This window comes from Tachyglossus aculeatus, chromosome 4 (assembly GCF_015852505.1).
Source record: "Tachyglossus aculeatus isolate mTacAcu1 chromosome 4, mTacAcu1.pri, whole genome shotgun sequence".
Taxonomy (NCBI): domain Eukaryota; kingdom Metazoa; phylum Chordata; class Mammalia; order Monotremata; family Tachyglossidae; genus Tachyglossus; species Tachyglossus aculeatus.
Genome location: NC_052069.1, coordinates 105098919 through 105123489, shown reverse-complemented (window position 1 = coordinate 105123489; position 24571 = coordinate 105098919). Strand labels below are relative to the sequence as shown.

General features: G+C 48.2%; 1 protein-coding gene across 7 annotated transcripts in view; it reads left to right on the top strand.

The window, feature by feature from the left end:
* Positions 1 to 24571, top strand: part of LOC119927380 (DAB2 interacting protein) — a 257379-nt gene that overhangs the window by 4387 nt on the left and 228421 nt on the right. The gene's annotated exons all lie outside the window — the stretch shown is intronic.

The window sequence follows — 24571 nt, the reverse complement described above, 5'->3', positions numbered from 1 at the left end:
TACCTCATCTGTAACATGTAGCACATAGTGCTACAAACCCCCCCAAAACTGGACCCTCCACCCTCTAGAAGATTTGATGATGGATGGGAGTGGGAAAGAGGCTGGATCTTCCACGGCATTATGGAAAGGGCCATGTGATTTCTTCAGGAGGTGCCTAAGAACCAGTGCTCACCACTTAGCTTCCTGGACACTCATTGCTTTCTCTTTTCTCCCACTCTGATCACTTCCCTGTGGTTTGGGGTGGTCCACCCAGGTGGCTAAACAGTTGCCAGATCTTCTGTGTCCCAACAAGGGATCTGCACCATGCCAGCTTCTTTTTTCTTTGTGCCTTATCTTGTCTGGCACTTGGCCTGCTCAGCATAGAGTTCCTGCGAAATGGAAAGAAATCCAGTTTTTTAAAAAATCTTCTGAATGGCAACAGAACGAAAAATTCTTTGCCAGAGGAACACCGTGGGCTTGGCCCAGCCTGGCCGCAGCTGAGCCCCATGGACTGTCAGTGCCTGAAGGGAGCTCAGCCTCATTTGGGAGTGGAAGGGGCAATTGTGAGCAATGTGTTTGGTCATGCATATGGCCCTGTGGGATGCTGGGAAAGCTACACATAGTAAGTGTACCATATATGTATGGAGGCATCCTAATGCCAAAGCTCCCTGGACATTCCCACCCCCCACAGTCCCAACCTAGTGAGGGGTTCAGGGCCCCCTTATTCAAACCAGTTCTGGACCCAACTGATTTTTGGCTTCTGAACCAATCCATAGACTGACCCAAACCAGGGTAGGACTCAGTTGGGACTAAACTGAGGACTGCCCCTGACCCTCTTCTCACTGTTAGCTGAATCAATCCATAATAACAATAATAACAACAATAATAACAATTATGGTATTTGTTAGGTGCTTACCATGTGCCAGGCACTGTTCTAAGCGCTGGGGTAGATACCGGATAATTAGGTTGGATATAATCTTCTGGGAGATGGAATGGTTGAGGGAAGATGTGGGGATCGTGGTACTGTATTTGTTCAGCAGTCCATCTGCTTCTTAGGCGAGCCTCTTAGAAGCTATTCAGTGACTGGACTCCTGAGTGTGCGTGAGTCCTGGGCCCCAGAAGTCCCAGCGGTGGACCCAAGTTGGCCATGGACACCCTACCTGATCCTGTGGATCCATTTGCAGTCCCAGGATCCTAGATCCTTGGACCCACAGGGCTCAGGCACAGAGCTTGACTAGGAGGAGTTTAAGATCTTGACATCATCCTTTTCTTCTTTCCTACCTGAAGCAGATGGGCCCAAGAGAGGCAGGCCAGACATAGGAAGGCTTCCTGGTAGTCCCAGCACTGAATTTAACAGCCCAGCAGCCCGAGGTGGAGTTTTGTGCAAAGAGGAAGGGGTATAGTAATCACCTCTGGCCAGGCATCTGTGGGAAACAAGCTGTCCGAACTGTCAGTGGGAGCTTTGAGAGGCAGCTGATGGAGCCCTATGCTAAATACTAGACTGGAAGGGTTTTTTGATGAGGGTGGAATGAGGGTTGTGGAGAAGGAATCCACCTCTGCCTCTGGTTCAGAGTCAACTGACACACAGCACCACTCTGCCAGACCCAGAATCAGTTCGGCTACCCTCTCTCCAACATCAAACCCTCCAGGAAGGGGGGCAGATGGCTTTTTGAACCATGATAATTGGTTGGAAATCACCCGCCACCATCTCCTCCTGCTTCTGAGCTCTAAGCCTAAGCTGTGTTTGTCAGCATGTGGAGGCAGTATAATGGTTTTATTTGGAGAACAGTATTCCCCAAATCCTCCCCACTCAACTCTCAGTTTGGGACTCCTGGGCTGTTTGTTAAAGGATCTTCACAGGAAGATTCATGAGGCCTAGGGTCAGGATACCTTGGGGTCAACTTCCTGCAATGTCCAGTTGCTGCAGCTATCAGAGCTGTGGGGATGAGGGAGGCAGTGGGGAGGCTGGATTTAAAGTGAAACTCTCTAATGCCACATGCAAAGTAGGCCCTGTGTGTAAACCTACAGACATCTGGCCTCAGGGTTTTCCTTCCTGTCCCTGCTCTCCCTTAATTAGGGACATAAATCCAGAGCAGGTGTAGGTCAGAAAATTCTCCATGTATTTTGGAATTGTGTGCCACGATTCGGGAATTAAGAGGAGGCCTCTGGGTGCTGCGCCCATTGTTGGGTAGGGACCGTCTCTATAGGTTGCCGATTTGTACATCCCAAGCTCTTAGTATAGTGCTCTGTGCACAGTAAGCGCTCAATAAATATGATTGAATGAATGTGTAGGATGGAGGCAGAGCCTTCAGAAACGTTCAGGAGCCCAGAGACAGATGAAACTAGGATTCTCCCTCTACCCTCTTCTCTGCACCCAGTTTTGGTTTCCAGAAAGATGGGAGTGAGGCTCCTTCCTCTGATTGGTGGACAGACCAGAGGGAGCATTCCACTACCTTCTCACCCTACACCAGTGTTTGAAAAATGTCATAAGAAACTAGGAGTTCTGCCTCTCGGGCTCGGTGGTTTGATGAGTCTGGGAAAATCTACCAAGAATCCTCCAATCTCCACTCTAGGTCATGGGGTGTCAAGGCCTACTGCCTTCTAGACTGTAGGTTCGTTGTGGGCATGGAATGTGTCTGTTTATTATTGTTTTGTACTCTACCAAGCACTTAGTACAGGGTACTGCACATAGTAAGCACTCAAGAAATACAATTGACTGACTGACTGCTCCTTCTCAGTTGTGGAATTATGAACTGCTGCCCTAGGATGTTATCATTGGCAAATCCGTGCAAACCCAAAGAAGGAGAGTTTCCATGGAAAGGAATGAGGAAGTTGTTGCTTGTCACCTGAGAAGACATTGGGAGGAAAAGGCCCCTAGGGATGGTTGGCTGTGTCCAGCCTACTAGATCCTTGGATAGTCCATTACAATGGTGGAGGCTCTAGTGGGTGGGGTTGGGGGCCACGTGAATGTGGAGACTACTGCCTCCATGGTAATAATAATAACAGTAATATTTGTTAAGCACTTAATATGTGCCAAGCACTGTACTAAGCGCTAGAGTTGATACAAGGTAATCAGAGAAGTAAGAAACAGCATTGCACAGTGGATAGAGCATTGGCCTGGGAATCAGAAGGATCTGGATTGTAATCCTGGTTCTGCCAACTTGTCTACTGTGTGGGCTTGGGAAAGACACTTAACTTCTCCGTGCCTCAGTTACTTCACCTGTAAAATGAGGGTTATAATAATAATAATGATAATGGCATTTGTTAAGTGCTTACTCTGTGCAAAGCACTTACCGTTAGCCTCTTGTGGGAGATGGACTGGGTCCAGTCTGATTAGCTTGTATCTTCCCTAGCTCTTAGTACAATGCCTTGCTCATAGTGCAAAACAAATGCCATTTAAAAAAAATCAGTTTGGATCCAGTCTGACTGGGTGGGAAAACAAGTAGTTATCCATTTTACAGATGAAAAAACTGAGAAACAGAGAAGTTAAATGAGTTATCCAAGGTCACCCAGCAGGCAAGTGACAGAGTCAGTGTAAGAACCCATATCCTCCGACTCCCAGGCTCCTGCTTATTCTCTCCATCTTCATTTCCTCAACTCCAGAAAAGTGTGGGCTCCCCAATCTGACTATCAGTGCTCCCCTGTACCCAACAAACACACAGGAGAGGTGAATTGAGCCCTATCTGGGAAGAGAAAATAGGCAGTCCCGGTCCCCCTTTTATCTTTATAAGGGAGTCTGGAAAGCACTTTCTCCGTGAAACCTGGGCAGAGGCTGGAGAGAAGTCAGACTCGAAGCTGGCGTATGCCTTAAGGGGCGAAGAAAAGCTCTGTAGGTAATCCACCAAGCGGATAACCCATTTCTGGTTAATCGAAAGCTGACCGGATTGGGAAAACTAGACATCTGGGAAGCACTTGGCAGAGGAAGGGAGTTAGCAAGCAGGCTGACTGACTTCCAGCTTGTGCATCCAGGGGGGTGAGGAGGATTCCCTGGGGGCTCCGTTTTAGCTGATGGGACCCTTTAAAGCCTAGCCAAAGGGGCAGGGCACGGTCAGAAACATCTGGGGATCCAGGCACCAGGACAAACGAGCAGAAAGCAGCCCTCCGCCACAGAGGTCTACGGCCTACCTTGAAAGAGAACAAACAGGGACACGGAAATTTCATGCAGCTGCAGTCCCTTGCAAGGACAGAGGCAGCTTCAGTGGGGCTTGGGCGTGCGAAGAATTTTAGCTTTGAGGACAGTTCAGCAGCGTTCTCCTGACTTCACCTCATGTCCTCCCCAGGCCAACCCTCAGGAATTCAGGGTCCAAGTTTGGGATCTGGGGAAGAGCGCCTGAGTGTTCAGAGAGGGAAGAAATATAGCAGACAGACATCCTACCTGCTTCCCCTTCCCTGGATTCTGGGGGACGAGGAGCGTTTCCAAGATCTTGCTTTCAGGAAGGGCAGTGAGGAAGTGAGAGAGAATTTCACCCCCACATTGGGCTTCAGTGCTTAAGTGTATTTATTTATGCTCCAAGGAACTTATCCAGAAACACTCTCCAAGGACAGGGGGAAACTTTCCTGAACAAAACCCAGTTAAAGCAGCTCCATCTGCTCACTCTTTGCATGGCTTTCATCTTCCCAGCTGTAATTGGAGTGTTTTATTCCCTGTCCCCCAGAAAGTTCCTGCCTCTTACTGCCTCGTCTGTCTTCCTTGTCCCTCTCCTGCTGTCCTGCCCCCCAACCCCTTGGGCTTGCAAGGGGCTAACCCCCGTATTCTTGCATTTGTACCCTCACTGGGACCTTCCATCAATGGCATTTATTGTTTCCTGTGTGTGGAGCACTATACTAAAGTCTCAGTTGCTGCAGCAGAACTGAGCAGAACTTGGATAAAAATAGGGAGGAGCAGAGGTGAGAATTCAACAGGAAGGCTAAACATGTCTCTGCTACTTCTCCCAGCCTCAGCCTTCTGACACATGTATCTTAGCCTTATTCAGTGGGCAAAGTGGGGAGGGGTTGGAAGGGTCAGGGGCAAGGGAATCTAAACAGTCAGTCATTCAGTCAGTGGTATTTATTGAGTGCTTATTGTGTACACTAGACACATGGATAAGAACAATATGATAAAGTTGGTAGAACCAAACCTTGCCCACAGGAGCTTATGGCCTATAGGAATCAATAATGATAAACATTTGCTTTGTTAAACATTTACTTTGTGCCACACACTATGCTAAGCAAAGGGATAGATATGATACAATCAGATCAGGGAGCCTCTAGGGGTCTCTTGTATTAAGAGGTACTTGGGGTAGGAGGGAAGGAAAGACAGGGCTGCAGTGGGCTGTCTTTATTGGCTCCATCGCTGTTGGTTTGACTACCCTTGCAGGGGCTTCTCCCAAATGGCAGCACCCACTCCAGCTCCGAGACTATAGCTTTCACCGCAAGGGTGAGGATGCGGAGACACACAGGTCAAGGGGCTGGGAAAAAGCTGCCAGGCTGATGGGAGACGGAGTGGCACTGGGTCAGCACCACCCAATCCCTTGGTCCCTCGGACACTGCTGCGTACCTCCTGGCAGATGTCATTCTCATTCTTGATGTTTGGGAAGGATCTGGGTTCAGGCACAACAGGGATCCAGAAGAGATGTTGCTCTCCCCCCTCTGCCTGTTCTACCCCTCTGCCACTTGGGTAGACCGTCCAGGCAGAGAGGCACTTCCTGGACTCCCTAATTGGGAGAGTCCCATGGCTGTGGGGTGTTAGCCAGGGGCCTCTAGGATTCTCTCTGTTGGAGAGGGGGATCACAGACTGCAGAGAAGCCCCTGGGTGCCTTGGCCTATGTGATGTGGAGGGTCACCATGACGCATGAGTATTTCTAGTCCCCCTACTCTCCACCCTCTCCCCAAACTCCACCTGCACTCGCTGGGCCCTTTAACAGACTGGCAGCCTTCACAGCCCAAGTCCAGAGGGCAAGACCCCAAGACAAAAGCCTCAACACCCACCGTTCCTGTCCACCCCCCGACTGTTGTTCCCTGACTCACATCCTGCAGAACGAAACGGGCCCCAGCCCTCGATTTCATCCCCGTTCCCATATCAGTGACTCATTATTCAATCTCTGTTCCCAGACGTGGTGCCTGGGAAGGTGGCTTTGACCTGCAGCTCACAGGACCTCTGCTCCTGAATGGAGCCAGAGCCAGGGGCCAGGGCTGGCATCGCATGCCCCTGACACATGGGGAGAGGTGGAGGGAGCAGGAGAGTAGGGCCGGATGACAGAGATCCCTGGAACTCCTCTTCCTGAGGCTGGTGGGATGAGGTTGCAATTTGTAGCTTTTCATCTGGGCCCTAGCAGGGCCCCCTGACCCTACCCTGTGGTTAGGGTAACTAAGGGCACCCCATAATTTTCCTTTGCCGTCTCAACTGCCTCATGTTCCCCTGCCCAAGTGGCCCTACTAGATTGATTTAATGCCTGGGCCTCAATTCCTTCCAAGTGGAAGTCTTGCTACCCTCTAGTCTGTAGCCCATCCTCTAGACTACAGTCTTGTGGGCAGGGAATGTCTGTTATATTGGTATTTTGTACTCTCCCAAGTGCTTAATACAGTGGTCTGCACACGGTAATAATAATAATAGCATTTATTAAGTGCTTACTATGTGCAAAGCACTGTTCTAAGTGCTGGGGAGCTTACAAGGTGATCAGGATGTCCCACGGGGGGCTCACGGTCTGAATCCCCATTTTACAGATGAGGCAACTGAGGCACAGAGAAGTTAAGTGACTTGCCCAAAGTCACACAGCTGGCAATTGTTGGAGCCGGGATTTGAACCCGTGACCTCTGACTCCAAAGCCTGTGCTCTTTCCACTGAGCCACGCTGCTTCTCTAAGCAGCTTCTTCTCTGCTTCAGTAAATGCTTAATAAATACAATTGACTGATGGACCGACTCCTCCCTTTTCCTGCTCTGGTGGGCAGGATGGGAAAGTGACCTGGGCACCATAGGCCATGGCACCCGGGTGAGGAGGAGGTGCCCAGCTGGTCGCATCATGCCATGGCATGATGGAGGCAGTGGTTGCTTGCCAAGAGCCTGCTGATGGGCCTTAGTGGTAATTGAGCCAAAGTTCATGGGCCTTTGAACACCTGCTCTCTTCCATTGTATCGCATGCCTCCCTCCCACTCTCCCCCTCCCTCCGGCGCCTACTCTACAACCCGGGGAGCCCCGGCTCCCACGTGACCGGACGGGGAGGGGGGGATGAGGATGGGGGGGCACCACCCGGCCCTCGCTGCCGCTGGCGGGGGGCAGAGCGCGCCCCCAGACCCCCAACGGACACAATCTGGACCCTATTACTCCATTTATTTATTTATTTTATTTGTACATATTTATTCTATTTATTTTATTTTGTTAATATGTTTTGTTTTGTTCTCTGTCTCCCCCTTCTAGACTGTGAGCCCACTGTTGCGTAGGGACCGTCTCTATGTGTTGCCAACTTGTACTTACCAAGCGCTTAGTACAGTGCTCTGCACACAGTAAGTGCTCAATAAGTACAATTGATTGAATGAATGAATGAAATTGTATCGTCACCTCTCCATACTGGAACGCTCTCCTGCCCTGGGAAATGGTCTTGCTACTGAGAACTAATGGGGCAGATTTCAGATGCATGGTGTGAGGCAGCCTTGTTCCACTTTACACTCAAGTGCAAAATGTCTCCAGGTGACTTTGTGGTTCAGGTCCTGCCCTGGAGCGTTCTGCCTACAGATCTGCATTGGCGTGCCTCCTCAGAGCTGGGTTCTGACCCACGTTCCCAGTCTGTGATGGATTCCATACCAGGTATTCCAGGTTCCACCCCGGTCCCTTAGTTCCTGCCAGAAATGCCACCAAGCCAGACTCCAGCCACTGAGAGAGGATTGAGCCTCCCATCCGAATGTGTGGGTAGAATAGCGGCTGGAGGCGGGGAGCTGAGCTGAGGCCTCTATAATAGTGCAGGGGTCCAGTCTAAAGCAGTTCACGAACTAGAAGAAACGTGGGGCTCCGTCCTTGTGGGCCTGGCCAAAATGGGCAGAGGTTAAGTTTGCAACAGAATTAATGGATGTGACTCACTGTGTGTGTGGTTGCCCATTTTATAGATGAGGTAACTGAGGTTCAGAAAGGTTAAGGGCCTTTGTCTTGGGCCACCCAGCCAGGTGTGTTGACTAATGCCTCCAAGTGGTTCCCCAGGGTTTTTTCTATGCCTCCCTCAACCCCCGCCCCCACGCATCTCCAATTAAATCCATTGACTCTAGGGTCATTCAGTTATGTTTATTAAGCACTTACTATGTGTAGAGCACCGTACTAAGTGCTTGGGAGAGTACAATACAACGATAAACAGTTATATTCCCTAAACACAACAAGCTTAGCAGAACTGGAAATCTTTGATTTTACTGATGTCTATCTCAAACTCATCCTCACCTCCTCTAACTTTGCCCTCTCCTCTTCCCAGCAACAATTCTTTTCCATCCTTATTGACTCCCAGGCCCATTGCCCACGTTAGTTGTTCCAGACTTTTAACTACCTCCTCAAACACCCTGTCTCCCCCTCCCCTTCTCACATCTCTTGGCCCCAGTGAAATGGCCATATACTTCCGTTAATAAAATTTTGAAATCATTAGGCGTGATCTCCTGAAAATTTCCCCTACTTCTCTCTAGGCCCTTCTTCCTCCTTCCCTGTCTTCAACTTTCCCATCTTTCCCAGCAGTGCCTCAAAAGGAGATCACCCACTTCCTCTCAAATTCTACCCCCTCCACCTGTGCCTTCTGCCCCATCCTTCTGCACATTATCAAAACATTTGCCCCCTCCCTTCTGCTCTCCCTGACATCAATCTTCTCCTTTCCACGTTCCTTGAGAGAGTCATCTTCACCTGCTGCCTCCATTTCCTCTTTTCTAATTCTCTCAATCCCCTGAAATCTGGCTTCCACCCCTCTTCGCTCCGCAAAAACGGCCCTCAGTAAATATCACTGATTGACTGATTTTCCTAAAATGGGGTTACCAAAATGGTATGGAGACCACTCTAGCAAAAATATTCCTTGGGAAACACCGCTGTAAGGGTATTTTTGTTTGTTTGTTTTTTAGTTTATCGATGGGTATAGCAGGTGGGACAGAGTCAAAAGCTCTGGGAAAGCCAACATAGATTCCATCAGTTGCTTCTGTTCATGCTTTAAGCTAATCTTTCTGACATGGAGTTATGTGAGGGTTATTAGGTAACCATTTATTGACCTTTGACCTTCCTGGGTTCTGGGAAGCATCATGGTCCCCTGGTGTCTCAGAGGCAACTGGTATGACTAAGAGATCATACCCCTGATCACACCTCCAGCCTCTGACCATGGTTTCGTGCAGTGCCGTCTTGCATTACCACTATCAGTTTATCAGTGCGGTAGGGAAACTGAAGTTCATAGACATTTCTGTCTGTGGTAATTGACAACCCCCAGAATGAAAGAGTGGTGACTCCCAGACACACTTGCTAGAGTGCCTTCATAAGAGCTTCTTGGTAAAACTTCATTGGTGGGACTCACAGCTCGTGGGCAACTTTAAACAACCCCAAACATGCACACACCCTGAACCACTTGTGTGTTTAATTTGAAAACAGCAGGAAGTTTTTTTTTTTCTTTTTTAATTGTCCCTCTTACCCCTGCCTAGTAAGGGAAGGAGAAGGTAGCCTAGAGAGGAGGTCTGATTTCTCCTGGAGGTAGTGCATTTTGTCTGTCTTTGAGTAGCAGAACAGTCCCATTTCCCTAATGTTAATAATAATAATAATGCATGATATTTGATATGTGCTTACTCTATACCAAGCAATGTACTAAGCTGTGTCAAACACCTGTACTAATATTCAGGCCTGATACAGTCTCACATGGGGCTCATAGTGTAAGGAGGAGGAAGAACTGAGGTAGAATCCCCATTTGACTGATATGGACTCCCACCTCTGGGGCTTGGCTCCAGCTTGCTGTTTGGCCGGCTGCCAGCAGCCTATAAAATGATCAAAGCCTTCTAGACTATAAGCTTCTTGTGGGCAGGGAATGTGTCTACCAACTTTTGTATTATACTCTCCCAACTGTGTAGTATAGTGGTATGCACACAGTAAGTGCTCAATGAGTGTTCATTGATTGATGTATTAAAAAGGAGATTGAGTTATGGAGCACCTCAAAGGTGCAGATGGCAGCCAGTTGTTCATTGCCACAGAGCTCAATTGGAGACTTTGCAGTCCTGTGCTGAATTGAATTGCCCAGTGGAAAAGGATTAGTGAGATTGGAAGTGTTCTTCTATGGTGATGGTTTTTCTGGTAGCATGGACAAGGAAGTGTGGAAGCATCTGCTGCCTTTCCTCCTAAAAGTCCAGTATGGTATAGGGTTCCCAGGGCATGAGCTTGGCTCTGAGATTGAGGCATCCAGCCAGGCATCCATGCAGAAGACTGATGAAGCTGATTGAAGTGGGGAACTGACATCACGCTGGAGCGACACACCGCAGTTCATATGGGGTGGGATAATAATGCTGGTATTTAAGCGCTTACTATGTGCCGCATACTGTTCTAAGCACTGGGGTAAATAGAAGATAATCGGGTTGTCCCTCGTGGGGCTCACAGTCTTAATCCCCATTTGACAGATGAGGTAACTGAGGTGCAGAGAAGTTAAGTGACTTGTCCAAAGTCACACAGCTGACAGTTGGCAGAGCCAGGATTAGAACCCACGACCTCTGACTCCCAAGCCCATGCTCCTTCCACTAAGCCACGGTCTTCCCCCGCTTGACTCCATTTCCACATTGAGTTCTGGTGGTCATTTGGGCCAGAGGGCTTTTCTCAGTATTTGACTTGGTTTCGATTTCCCTGGCCTCTGTGTTTTCTGATAAGATAGTTCAGTTGTAGTCGGGGTTCATTTCTGCCTTCTCTTTTGTCCTTTGGACTTGAAGTGTTGACATAGATGTTCGATAGGAAAAGGAAAAGTCAGGGAAGTGGGATGTGAGGTGTTGAGGTGCTCTCCGGCTTGGGAGGAAGGGGAGGTAGGTGGAGCAAAGGAGAGGGAAGGGACAGGGTTTTGGGGTCTGGGGAGGATAGGGCCAGAAATGAAGGGGAGAGGAAAGTGGGAGAGGATGATTCAGACCAGGACCTTGTGTTCTCACCTTGCAGAGCCAGCTTGACATGGTACCAGCCTCTGGTGTGGGTGTGATTGCTGGCCCTGAGATGGTGGGAAAGCAGGGAATGGGTAGGTGTCAGGGGTATGGTTTGAAGTTGAAAACGGGACAGTCAAGAGAGACAGCAGAAAGCTGAAACAGGTGTCACAGAGGCAACTTATTTGGAATCATGGGTAAATCTCTCTTAGCTGATGAGAGGGAGGGAGGAGGAGTTGAGGGAATGTGGCAAGGCTGTAAAGCCCAAACAAGGTCTGTATCCCCAAGGCGTACCCAGCCTGAACTCATCTGGTTGTCAGGATGCTAGAACCCCAGAAATAGGGAGAGGTGGAAGTCGGGCTGTTCATGCTAAGTATTTTTTTTAATAGTATTTGTTAAGCACTTACTATGTTCCAGGCCTGTACTGAGCACTGGGGTGGATGCAAGCTAACCATGTTGGATACAGTCCATTTTACAAATGAGCTAACAGGCCCAGAGAGGGTGAAGTGACTTGCCCTAGGTCACACAGTGGATTGGCAACAGAGTGGGGACGAGAACCCCCGACTCCTGGGCCCACGCTGCTTCTCCGAAGCTGCTCCTTTCTCGATCGAGACTGATTAGTCCTCCGACTTGACACCTGTCCACATGTTTTGTTTTGTTGTCTGTCTCCCCCTTCTAGACTGTGAGCCCACTGTTAGGTAGGGACTGTCTCTATATGTTGCCAACTTGTACTTCCCAAGTGCTTAGTACAGTGCCCTGCACACAGTAAGTGCTCAATAAATATGATTGAATGAATGAATGAATCCTCCCAGAAAAAGCCCAGCATGTGGGCCGCATTCACTTTTTGTCAATCTATTAATCAGTGGTATTTATTGAATACTTACTGTGTGCAAGTGAGTGAAATGCTTGGGAAAGTAAAATCCAGCAGAGTTGTCAGACATGGTGCCCATAAGGAACTTACATTCGATTTGGGGAGACAGACACTAAAATAAATTACAGATAGGGGAAATAGCAGAGTGTAAGGGTACATACATAAGCGCTTGTGCTGAGGGAGGGGAGAATATCAATATCAAGTGCTCAGGAGCAGGTTTGGATTCAGGAATGGATTCTGAGGGAGAGGAGCCCAGAGACCCAGCAGCATCTGACTACCATTTCAAGGGTTTTCCGGAACCCCACGGAGCCCCCTCTAGGGCCAGGCTTTCCATGAAGACTTCCAGGGCTGGAGGGCTGAGAAAGGGTCAATTCTTTCTCCCCGATTCTCCTAGAGTCCCCTCTGCTGAGAAGTCAGCACTCAGGTATTAGGATTGAGAGGGCATACACTTGCCCTCTTCTTCCCTTTACTCCATCTTCCCCTTCACCCTGGACCCTTCAGATAAACCTACTCCATGCCCAGTGGCATCTGAGGTCCCCAGGAAGGGGATGCCCTACTGGCTTGTGGACAGGTGGCTTCTCTGAACACCCAAGCTCAGTTTTCTTGCAAGGACTTTGCCTGAAATGGTTAAGTATAGTTTCTCTCCCTCCCTCCCTCTCTCTCTTTCTCTCAAAAAGGAGTCGAAATTCCCCCGGATCCTGCAGGAGAGATGCTTGGGCCCTGAGGGTCGGCTGGTGATTATAGGGCAGGTTGGGTTGATGGGAGAACTGAACCGGCTGGGAGGACTGGTTTACAGCTCTGATGGGGAAAAGGAAATCTGTGACAACACCTGGGGGTTGTGGGGAGAACCTGGCCAAGAGAGACAGGGGAAGGAAAAGTAGGTCAGCTCAGGGACCACCCTTTCCACAGCCAGTGCTTTATTGCTTTTGCTCTTAAATATCCAGACCAGTGCTTCTACTCATTAATAGTACTATGGATTTATGTATGCCTTGCCCTGAGAAGGCTCAAAGTACTTTCTCATGGGGCCTCCCACAGCCTTAGGAGACAGGGAGGGGCAGGGAACTTTCTCATTGTCCATATGGAGAAACTGAGACTCAGTGACTTGACGTAGTTCCCACAGCAGGCTGATAATAGCAATAATAGTAATCATGGTATTTGTTAAATGTGTAGTCTGCCAAGTGCTAGGGAAGGTACAGGATAATCAGGGTGGACACTGTCCCTGCCCAACAAGGGACTCAAAAGTCTAAGTAGGACACTCGTCTTGTGCTCAGGCCCAGACCTTCCCAGGTGGTGGTAATAATAATAATAATAATGGCATTTATTAAGTGCTTACTATGTGCAAAGCACTGTTCTAAGTGCTGGGGAGGTTACAAGGTGATCAGGTTGTCCCACGGGGGGCTCATAGTCTTCATCCCCATTTTCCAGATGAGGGAACTAAGGCACAGAGAAGTGAAGTGACTTGCCCAAGGTCACACAGCTAAGTGGCGGGGCCAGGATTTGAACTCATGTGATGTGGTGTGTCGGGGCATCCCCAGTTATTTTTTTTTGTAGTGGCATCACCATCTTCAGTTCCACTTGCCCCTTCTAGTTTTGGGAGTGGACTCAGGAGTGGCGGTGTTCCCAGTGGGAGCCTGGCCTTCTTGCTGACACTTTCCAATGTTTCTTGACCTTTTTCGGGAGAGGGAACGGGAAGTCAAGTAGTGATCAGCCACAGATCACTTGTCTGATGTGGGATGAGCCCTTGATGGAAAAGGTGTGAGTGTGTCTTGCTCTAACTACTAGGCATCCGTTGCCTTTTGGTACTCTATAGTAAAAGGAGCTTGGCTCAGTGGAAAGAGCATGGGTTTGGGAGTCAGAGGTCATGGGTTCTAATCCTGGCACCGCCACTTATCAGCTGTGTGACTTTGGGCAAGTCACTTAATGTCTCTGTGCCTCAGTTCCCCTCATCTGTAAAATGGGGATTAAGACTGTGAGCCCCACGTGGACAACCTTGATTACCTTGTATCCCCCCCAGCACTTAGAACAGTGCTTGACACTTAGTAAGCGCTTAACAAATACCAATATTATTATTATTATTGTTATTATTATATCTTCTCTTTGAACCCTAACCCCACCCATCCCTCTTCTCTCTCTCTCCAAGCCTCTGTTCCTCACCTGTGACTGTGCCTTTAAATGGCATGTTTTTTCTGCAGAGATTGAGGTCTAACTTTAACTCGTTCTTAGTATTCAGGTCTGGACACTGTAAATGGACCCCTGTGAAATCTGGGGTCTGGGCCCAAATTTCATGATGCTCTGAAGGCCCCTGAGTTACTATGGGAACCAGTAACCATTGTCCTTCATGATTAGGTAGTGTCCATGGCAACCGAGCTAGATGCATTTGAATGAAACTGTTTTTTTTTTTGTGTGTCCTGGTGGGGTACAATATCTGGTAGATGAGGGTTAAAAAACACATTTATTTGTGCTGATGTAAGCAGCTTTGGGGATGGGAGGAGAGGGATACACTATACTGTCTGCAGTCTCTTAGGTTAAAATAGGACAGTTCTTAGGTTAATCCCATCTGGATTTAATCTTGGGAGTTTGGAAGACCCAGTTCTAGCCTGTTCAATTCAAGTCTGGGGAACCCATGGTATACCTCAATTCCGAACATTTCTTTGTATGAAGAGTATGAACAAGATAAACACAGATTTGTTGTTCACCAAAACCCATATTACAATGATAAGAAGCCACCCACTAAAGCATGAACGTAGTAGATCCAAAAAACGAAAAAGCAACACTTCTTCACAAGTAGGGCATCCCAAAATCAACCAATCAGTCAATAGTATTTATTGAGTGCCTACTATGTGTGGAGCAATGTACTAAGGGCTTGGGAGAGTACAATATGACAGAATTAGCAGACATGTTCCCTGCCCATGATGACCATGCAGTCTAGAGGTCAGGTAATAATAATAATAATGGCATTTGTTAAGCGCTTACAATGTGCAAAGCACTGTTCTAAGCACTGGGGAGGATACAAGGAGATCAAATCATCCCACGTGGGGCTCACAATCTTCATCCCCATTTTACAGATGAGGTAACTGAGGCACAGAGAAGTGAAGTGACTTGCCCAAAGTCACATAGCTGACAATTGGTGGAGCAGGGATTTGAACCCATGACCTCTGACTCCCAAGCCCATGCCCTTTCCACTGAGCCAGACCCAAAGTATCAGCAGGTTCCAGAGGGGATAGGATAAAGTCATTTGTGAGAGGTTCATAATGGCTTACTTCCTACAGGGAAATTTAGGGATTCAAATATTCTAATCCCAACTAGGAGGATGAGTGTCAAAGAAGGGCAGGGACCACACAGTTCTTTCCAATATCCCATTGTCCCTATTGAAGGGACAATCCTGGTTTGGCTAGACCAGGAGGCTGACAATAATGCCTTTGTTGATAGTCTTATGTTTCTTGCAGAGAGAAAATGTCTGCTTTCTGAGGTCTCCCCACACTCCCCCCATCCAAACTTGCTGTTGAGAGCATTATTTAATAGTAGACATGGTGGGGGATAGGGCAGAACTGCCCTTTACAGGAAAAATCACCAAAAGAGAAACAGCATGGCCTAGTGGAAAGAGGGTGGGCCTAGAAGTCAGAGGACCTGGCTCTGCTACTTGTCAGCTGTGTGACTTTGGGCCAAGTCACCTAACTTCTCTGAGCCTCAGTTCCCTCATCTGCAAAGTGGGGATTCAAAACCTGTTCTCCCTCTTACTTAGACTGTGAGCCCCATATTGGACCTGAGTTTCTTGTACCTACCCCAGCACTTAATCTAGTGCTTGACACATAGTAATTGCTTAAGAAATATTATTATTATTGTTGTTATTGTTATCATTCCACTCTCTAGTTAGGTGTTCTGCCTGCTGATGTAAAAAAACAAAACAAAAAAAAAGCTTGTAGTCCTTTCAATTTGTATGAGAACTGAATCACCTGTTGTTTGAAAGTTCATCTTCTTCTGTTGCTTCTTGACTTGGGAAGACTGAAACCTAACCAGCCCTTTTGTTCTATTCCCAGGGAAAGGAGGAATTCGTTGGGCCCGGTAGTGACTTTTTCAAAGGGATGTGTCCCTCCGTCATCTCTTGGGTGAAAGGAAAGAAGTCCCTTCTAAATTAAACAGGTCAAGGAATGAATACAGTCAGACTCTCTGATGGAATTTAAACCCTGAGGGTTGGAATTAAGAAACAAGATGACATTTTAAATTGAGCCAGATCTTCCAATTTTAAAGAAAGTAGAGTTTATCGAAAAGTTGAGGTGAAAGTTCTCAAGATGAAGAAGAAAGCCCTTGGGCAGAACCAACTCTTCATTTATGTGCTCTGTGAATTATCTGCAGCAGATTTCTGAGCTTCCCCTAGCTGCCTTTCCTCCAACTTTCTCTGGGGTCTCATTCCCCAACCACCCCCTTTCCCCCCAAGCTTGACAATATCAAACGTTGATGTAAAAGTGTTGTACAATAAAGGGTAAAAAACAGCAGACAGAAAGACTTCTGGCTTCTCTCTAGAGCAGATGCACTCCCAAGCCCTTGAAGATGACCATGAAAACTAGCTAGCTTGTAGTTTCTGAGCCCTCTCTGGTGGAAAACTCATTGGTTAAGGAAGGTTTCTTAGGCAAATCATAAATTCAGTTTACAGATGGGAGTGTGTTAGGTTCCTGCTGGAAGAGGAGGCTGTTCCCTTAAGGATAGGGCTTTTGGAGATCCACTTGCTCACTCAGTAAGACCACAGAGTATAGTGGGTATTTAGCAACACTTGACTGGGAGAATGAAGCAGCGTGGCTTAGTGGAAAGAGCACGGGCTTGAAAGTCAGAGGTTGTGGGTTCTAATCCTGTCTCTGCCACTTGCCACCTGTGTGACTTTGGGCAAGTCATTTAGCTTCTCTGTGCCTCAGTTACCTCATCTGTAAAATGGGGATTAAGACTGTGAGCCCCAAGTGGGATAACCTGATAACCTTGTATCTACCCCAGCGACAGTGCTTGCACATAGTAAGCACTTAAAAAATACCATTATTATCCAGTGCTTAGAACAGCGCTTAACAAATACCATTATTATTATTATTATTATGATCACCCATGCCCTGTGTGGCTGCGAGGGAGCTTGCATCTAGTAATGCCTAAATGCTTAAAGTGTCCCTTAAACAGGACTGTTCCATTTGACTTGAATTTGGGTTTCTGAATATTTAAGCAGGAGGCCTTAATCAGTCCCCTAGAATGAATTGATTACTGACTCTATTCACAGTCCTATACTAAATGCTTGGGAGAGTACAATCAAGTATGAAGACACAATCTCTACCCTCAATGACCTTGCAGTACAGTGGGAGACAAACCCGAACTAAGTTAGAGATAGAATAGATGAGACACCCTACCCCAACAAACTGTGGTTTTTGCTGTGACTCTTGAACAGCTGTTTCTCACACTTTTCCATGGAAAATGTATCTGATCCACATCATGGGGTTCTGAGATGGAGACAGCACCCTTTGAGGGCTGGAGAGTCAGGAAAGGTTAGGAGTGCCTATTATTAGCAACGCCTGGGACAACAGGACCCTGTGGGTATTGGTAGAGGAGAAGGGAAAGGTTCTTATCAGTCTCCAGGAACACTGTTAGCTGCAGAGTCACTCTTCATGAGCCAGAGGGAGAGAGCCTTCCTTCCAGTAGCCCCTAGTGCCTTCCGTGGAAAAGAGAAAAAGGTGGCTGTGCTCATTCAGAAACCTAGATAGTAATCAAACCAGTAGTCTCCTGCCCCTCTAGCCCTTCCTTTCTGTCCTTCCTTATTTCCTCCCCCCTGCCCTTGAGAGAACTACTCTGCAAGAAAAGGAAGAAAAATGTGGGTGGAGGTTCTGTCCAGATGCACTCTGGTTGAGTTGGGGAAGGTGGGGGTGAGAAATGGCTATCTACCCCTGGTTAACTTTTCTTCTTCCTCTGAATAATGAAGGGCAAAACAACCCTGGCGCAGAATGGTCCTCCCTGCCCCGACTCCACGTGGGAGGAGGAGCGTAGGGTAGGCGACGGGGGACAGGGCAGGAGCCGGGTATTGGGCATCATAGAAGAAAGTTGCAGGGGCAGAGAAGACTCCGAAGGGGCAAGGAGGGGATGATGTTCTCAGACCCAGGAAGGAATCTGTGATTGACTCTACCATTTCCTTAGATTCCCAGTGCTAAGAATCAAGCCTACCGGACTTCATACCTCTGCAAAAAGAGCTTATAACTGTTATTACGTGCTTCCCGGAAAGCTTAAATCTTAATCTGGTGTATTTTGAAACGGCTGGGAGCAGAGTGGTGGGCCTGACCCCGTTTATTCCCCTAATGAAGGGCCATCAATCAAACATCTGTTTCAGCACAATCAAAAAGAATCAAGCCTCTCCTGAGTTACATTTGGTAATTACAGTTTCATTTATTTATTTATTTTTATTTCCCGAGCACAGACCAGTTACAGAGAGTGGAGTGCCTGACAGGAAAAAATGAGGTGGTAATTAAACTGTGCAGAAGATCCTGTGTCACCAAGTGATTATGCCAGATTGAAAGCAAATAAGCAATCTGCTGTGCCCTGCACTGAGCCTGTCTCCTAGAGCCAGCTACTTTTCAAGATCTCATCAAGGGAGACAGAGGGGTCTGTTTCATTTCTGGACCCCATTGCATCTGGTGTTAGGGTTCTGGGGTTTAAAAAGTAAAAATACCATCATGCCTACAGCATCTGGGTGGCCTCAGCAGGAAGGACCTGGTTGGAATTAGAACACCTGCTTCTTTGCCCCTTGGTGCCTCTGCATGGCAGTGGGTGGGGGGTATCATAGGGAGTGGGGCAGACCCTAAAGAGAGCCTGGTCTGAGATTAAAGGCCTGGACAGACTCTAGAATCCATGCCCCTTGGGAAGAGGGTACAATGAGTCCCTTCCATTGTTGAAATAATCCCAGGCAGCCTCACCTCTGGAGGCTCAGGAGTGACTGTTTTCTGCAGACTTTAGCCAGCGTTTGTCCTTCTCTAGTGACATTCTCCTCCGACACTGGCTCTCCCCTGTCCTCATACCCCTCCTCCCCCACACCACACTCTGAGGCCTAGTTTCTTTCTAAATGGTAGTATTAATAATAATCATAATAATAATGTTGGTATTTGTTAAGCGCTTACTATGTTCCAAGCACTGTTCTAAGCACTGGGTAGATACAAGGTAATCAGGTTGTTCCACGTGGGGCTCACAGTCTTAATTCCCATTTTACAGATGGGGTAACTGAGACACAGAGAAGTTAAGTGACTTCCAAGGTCACACAGCTGACAAGTGGCAGAGCCGGGATTAGAACCCATGACCGCTGACACCCAAGCCTGTGCTCTTTCCATTAAACCATGCAATATTGATCTAAGCCAAACCCACTGGGGCAGTCTGGCTCTTAGGCACCAAGGAAGGAGCTTCCCTTGAGGAGCTGACAAGTCTATGAAGGCAGATCAGCCACACCCTGCTGCCGTCCTAGGGAAGGAGGGCTAAACAGAGGGAGAAGATACAGTTCCTGGCCTCGAGGGGCCGATGGTTTGATGGGGAAGATCGAACAAACACAATTAAATAAATGGACTAAATCTAAGGTGCCTGTGGCATAAGATGAAAGCAGGCTGAAGTACACAAGCATAGACACAGATCATTGCCAGAGATGCCTGAAGCACTGAGTACCAGTGGGTGAAAGAAGCCACCAGCTAGGAGGGTTTAAACTGGGAAGGTTCCCGGGGGATGGAGTTGATCTGATCAGAATTTGAAGGTTTGCTTTTCCTTGACTCTGCTTGACTTTGGTTTCTGCCTGTCACCTGTTTAATCGGCCCTGAAGGTGGGATTCGTTCTGCAAACAGCAGCCCCTCTGTGATCCCTCTTGCTTCTGAGCAAAGTTCACGGGTCTGTCCCTCTCAGCACAGTTCAGGGGAGAATGAGTCTGGGAGATATCGAACCCAGCTAGCAACCAGACTGCCCCATCATGTCCCTGTCCATGTTTGCTTTCCAGTGTATAAACCCTGCCCCCAGCCCACTCCTCTCTCAGTGTGAGAGCTATGAGGAGCAGGTCAGATTGTTCATGTTTCATTACTGCCACACCAGGTGCAGGTGCAGCTACCTTGCTCTTGGTGGATGACAAGTGGTCCCCTTTCAAACTGGAGGTGAGCATTTGATTTGCGGTGCTCTGGACATTGGCCAGGGTGAGGTGAGCCATGCCAGGAGGGCCCTTGGAGAAAGGAGATGGGAGTCATTCTAGACACCCCCACCCATCACATATCACATTACAGTTGCCTGATTGACTTGCTTCCTTTCCATGTGAGAGTCAGAGCTCTCACTGGAGAGTTTCAGGGGCTGACCCGATCTTGTCTGGTCCCCTCCCAGAACCAAATGATGGCAAAGTCACTTTGCGATCCAATCTGACTGAAGCTCCTTTTTGGTCTGAAGCCCGACCCCCAGCCACTTGCCAGCAGCCCCCTTGATGTTGGGGAAGCTGGGAATCTGACTGACTCAGGTCCTGAACTGATACCTGATGACAGTCAGTCCTTCCGTACCATCAGAGGTTAGTTACCAGGAGCTGCTCCCAGTGCAAGACTGCTTTTGAATTGTATCTCTTCCTTTGCCCTCACCTACCTCCACCCAGCGCATCATAGTCCCAGGTTATCTCCCTTCCCAGGGTTGATGGGAATGCTGAGGAACAGCTCCATGCCACTTTCCATTCAGTCATTTTCATTTTGACACTCGGATTCCTTGTAACTTATACTCCGCATATTTTTGGACAGCAGGCACCAAACACTTCCCTCAGCCTTTGCACCCTCAGCCTGGCCCACCCAGATCTCCTCACGTGACTCCTCAGAGCTGGTTTTCGTGGAGCCCCTGCCCAAGCAAGGGCAGCAGATATCTTTCAGCACTGCCCCACGGCCCCGTGCAGAAGTAGCCATATGACCCCTCAGCCACCCCTGAAGAAGTGCGGGGTGGCATCTTGCTAGAGGCTCGGCTCAGCTCTTGCTGGCCAATGGCTCTAATCCTCCTTTATGAACGAGGGCTATGGGGGTTTCCAGATCATCCGTGGTGTGGAGGGGAGATTTCAGCCTTCAAATTAATTCCAATTTAATAGTGTCCCAAGGACCTCTGGATACTGAGCCTACAATGAGCTATTTTCTGTCTAAGCCCCAAATCAGCTCTGATCTGGAGGCAGGAAGTGGACAAATGAAGAGGTAATCTTGGTATTTTTCTGATCCTAGGATCAGGGCCAATTTGCAGAAAGGTCTTCTATGTAATTGAAAGGTAGAGTGTAGTATGAAGGGAAAGTGGGGAGAGAGGGTAGTTTAGGCTCAATATCATTCATTCATTTCTACTCCAAATCCCAGCCAGTTAGCTGCCTCTGACCTGAAGGACAGAGCTTAGCTCAGAGAAGCAGCATGGCATAATGGAAAAAACTTGGACCTGGGTGTCAGAGGACCTGGGTTCTAAGCCTGGCTCTGCCACTTGCCTACTGAGTGACCTTGGCCAAGGCAGTTGATTTATCTGTGCCTGTGACCTCATCTGTAAAGTGGGGATTAAATACTTGCATCTATATCCCCCTTAGACTGTGAGCCTCATGTGGGATAGGGACTGTGTCTGACATGATCTTGTATCGACCCCAGTGCTTAGTACATTGACATTATACTGTAAGCACCTAACAAATTCCATTGTCATTATTATTATCATTATCATCATTATTATTCAGCCCATCTATATGTTCAGCTTTCTGCCTCAGGAGGCTAAGGCTTCCCTTCCAATCAGGAATAATAATAATTATTATTATTATTATGTTTACAGAAGCATTGTCCTAAGCCCTGGGGCAGTTACAGAGTAATCGGATCAGATGGAGCTCCTGTCCCACATAGGGCTCACAGTCTAAGAGGGAAAGAGAACAGGTATTTTAACCCTGTTTTCCAGATGAAAAAATGAAAGCATAGAGATATTAAGTGATTTGCCTAGTATCACACACCAGGCAAATGGCAGAGCTGGGACTAGAACCCAAGTCTCTTCACTCCCAGTCCTGTGCTCTTTCCACTAGGAAGCACTGCCTCCCAAATTTGCCAAAGGTAAGCTTGCCTGGACTCCTGCAGTGTCTCCAGAGAAAAAGGACCACAGGGCCCTGAGGCTGCAGAGAGGTCTCCTGCTGTCCCAGCGTCCAGGTGATCTAGCCAGTTTATCTACTAAAGAGTGTTGTCATTTCTCTGCACTGGAGTCGTGGCTGTTATTAATACCTGAGAGGAAGGACACTTCTCAGAACTCAGGTTGCTCTCCCTGACAGTCATTACTGATGGTTAATGAACCCCATCAATTGTAGTTATTGAGTGCTTATTGCATGCAGAGCACTGTATTCTGATTTTATTGGCTCCTGCTAAGAGGTTAAGGGTGTTTTGGGCCAACCCAAGCCCAGTGCACCTGCTCGAAGAAAGGTGTGTGGCTTGCAGGTTGGGGTTGCTGCTGAGAAGCCCATTGCCAGATAAGAACATGCTGAGTAGCTGAGAGGCAGCGGAGGAAACTGGGAACAGCACTGGGTTTGGGTTGATCCAGGCAGTGAGTCAACCCCAGGCCTTGACCCTGAGCTGCCCTTTGAGGGTACACTGCTAGGCCATGGTGCCCCCAGGCAACCCTTCTGCCCCTCAGAGCCAGACATTATTGGGAAAGAGTGAAAGTCCGGAAGGATGTCATGTTCCTGGACAGATGAGTAATAAGAATTGTCAGTGCAGGCAGGGGCACCCTGGGTATCTCCATACAGCTGGTGAACGCTGAGCCAAGCATCAGGGCTCACTCCCCAGGAGTGCTAGGAGTAGCCGGCAGAGGGATTCAGACATAGAGACACCACTTCTGGGAATCTTGGCTTGCCAACCTTTTAAAGTATAGGGTGCCTGAGATTTGAATTTTTCCTTTGTTTCTACAGTCCCAGCATGCCAATTTACTCTGCTTCCTCTAATGCGGCACACCATGTAATTTCCCTTCTGTCGAAGCTCTTCTCTCTTGATGTTGTTTCCGTCCCGCCTCCTAGCTACGGAGCAGGTCACAGCAATGTCATAATATTTGTGATGGGGCATGTTGCTTTTGAACTATCATCTCCTAATGGCACCTAGGGAAGTTAGTTAAGCTTTGTTCCCATTGCTCTTTTCTTTCTTAAACAGGTAGTGATATAGCATTAGAAGTGCCAGTCACAAGCTGGAAGGATGAGAAGCAGTGTGGCCCCAGTGATAGAACACAGGGCTGGGAATCAGAGGACCTGGATTATAATCCTGGCTCCTCCGCTTGCCTGTTGTGTGACCCTGGGCCAATTCCTAAATTGATCTATGCCTCAGTTACCTCATCTATAAAGTGGGAGTAAAACACCTGTTCTCCCTTCCTCTTAGACTGTCAGCCCCATGTGAAAGAAGGATTATGTCTGCTCTGCCTATATTGTATCAATCCCTGTGCTTAGTACAATGCTTTGGACATAGTAAGTGCATGACAAATATCACAATTATTTTCATTCCCATGGAAAACTTGGGGCTCAAGACAGAGAAGCCATTGCCACCTATATCACATATGGTTCTTGTTTGGGCAAGGGATAATCAGCCTTGCTCTAAGAAACCATAGCTTTTGAGAGGCCCCTGGATTCCTAGTCACTAAAGCCTCTTTTTGCCCTCAATTTTGCCCCTCCAACAGAGAAATATCTTGATACAGCTACTGTCCTGCTCTCATTGCTGTATGGTTTCCCTATCTCTCTAGGTGGATTTGGGGAAGGGACAGGTCCTGAGAGAAACTCTGTTTTGTCTGGGCTGGCCCAAGTTCAGAATCAGTCAGTCCGTAGTATTGGCAGAGCAGCTGTTTCATGTTCTGTACTGACTCCAGGAGGGCTTTTCAGTGGCTAATAAAGAACCCTTGGACCCATGGACCTTGCTGTTCTCTCCAGTGTTAGAAGAAAAGTTAGCTGGCTGGAGCAAGTCTGAGTTTGCAGAAGCAGTTTCAGTCCCGGCTTGAAATTCGGATGCCTCAGTTTGGGATTTTTTTTCACTTGACTCGTGCTCAGGTTCCATCTGTTTCTGGGGCCCAGAGGTGCCCAGGCTTGGGGAGTCGGGTGAGGTGGATTTGATCTGTTTATCTCATCGAAGGAAAGCTTTGCTGACAAGGGCTTTCGCCTACAGAAACATCTGTCACACCGACAGGAAAAACCCAGTGGAGACCGGGAAATGTTGTAGTCGTTGGGGCTGCGTTTTTTGTTGTTGTTTGTCGGAGTTTTCATTTTTAGCAGACTGAATTCTTTTCAAAGCGGGAAGTCTGGACGCTGGTTTTCCTCTCTGCTGGTTCAGTCCTAAGTCTGGTAGTTTCCAGCAGTTGACTAAGATGTATGGAGAAGTTGCAAGATGACCCGATCTTAAGTTCCTGAAAACCTGTGTCCGCCGCCGCTCTCTCCGAGGGGCAGTTGCCTGAGTCTGGGCTGTGTCCGGGCTGCCCTCCGGGAAGGCAGGATGTGAGGCAGCCTGGGCCGGGACCAGCAGCCTGGGTGGACTGGAGAAGACTTTTCTCTCCCTTTTCCCCATTGTACTCTTGAAAACCAAGCCATACTGTTTGTCCCCTGGGAAGGGCGGACAGGGGGGAACCTGGTAGAATGGTGGGGGGATGGTCATCCTGTTAGCTGAAGTC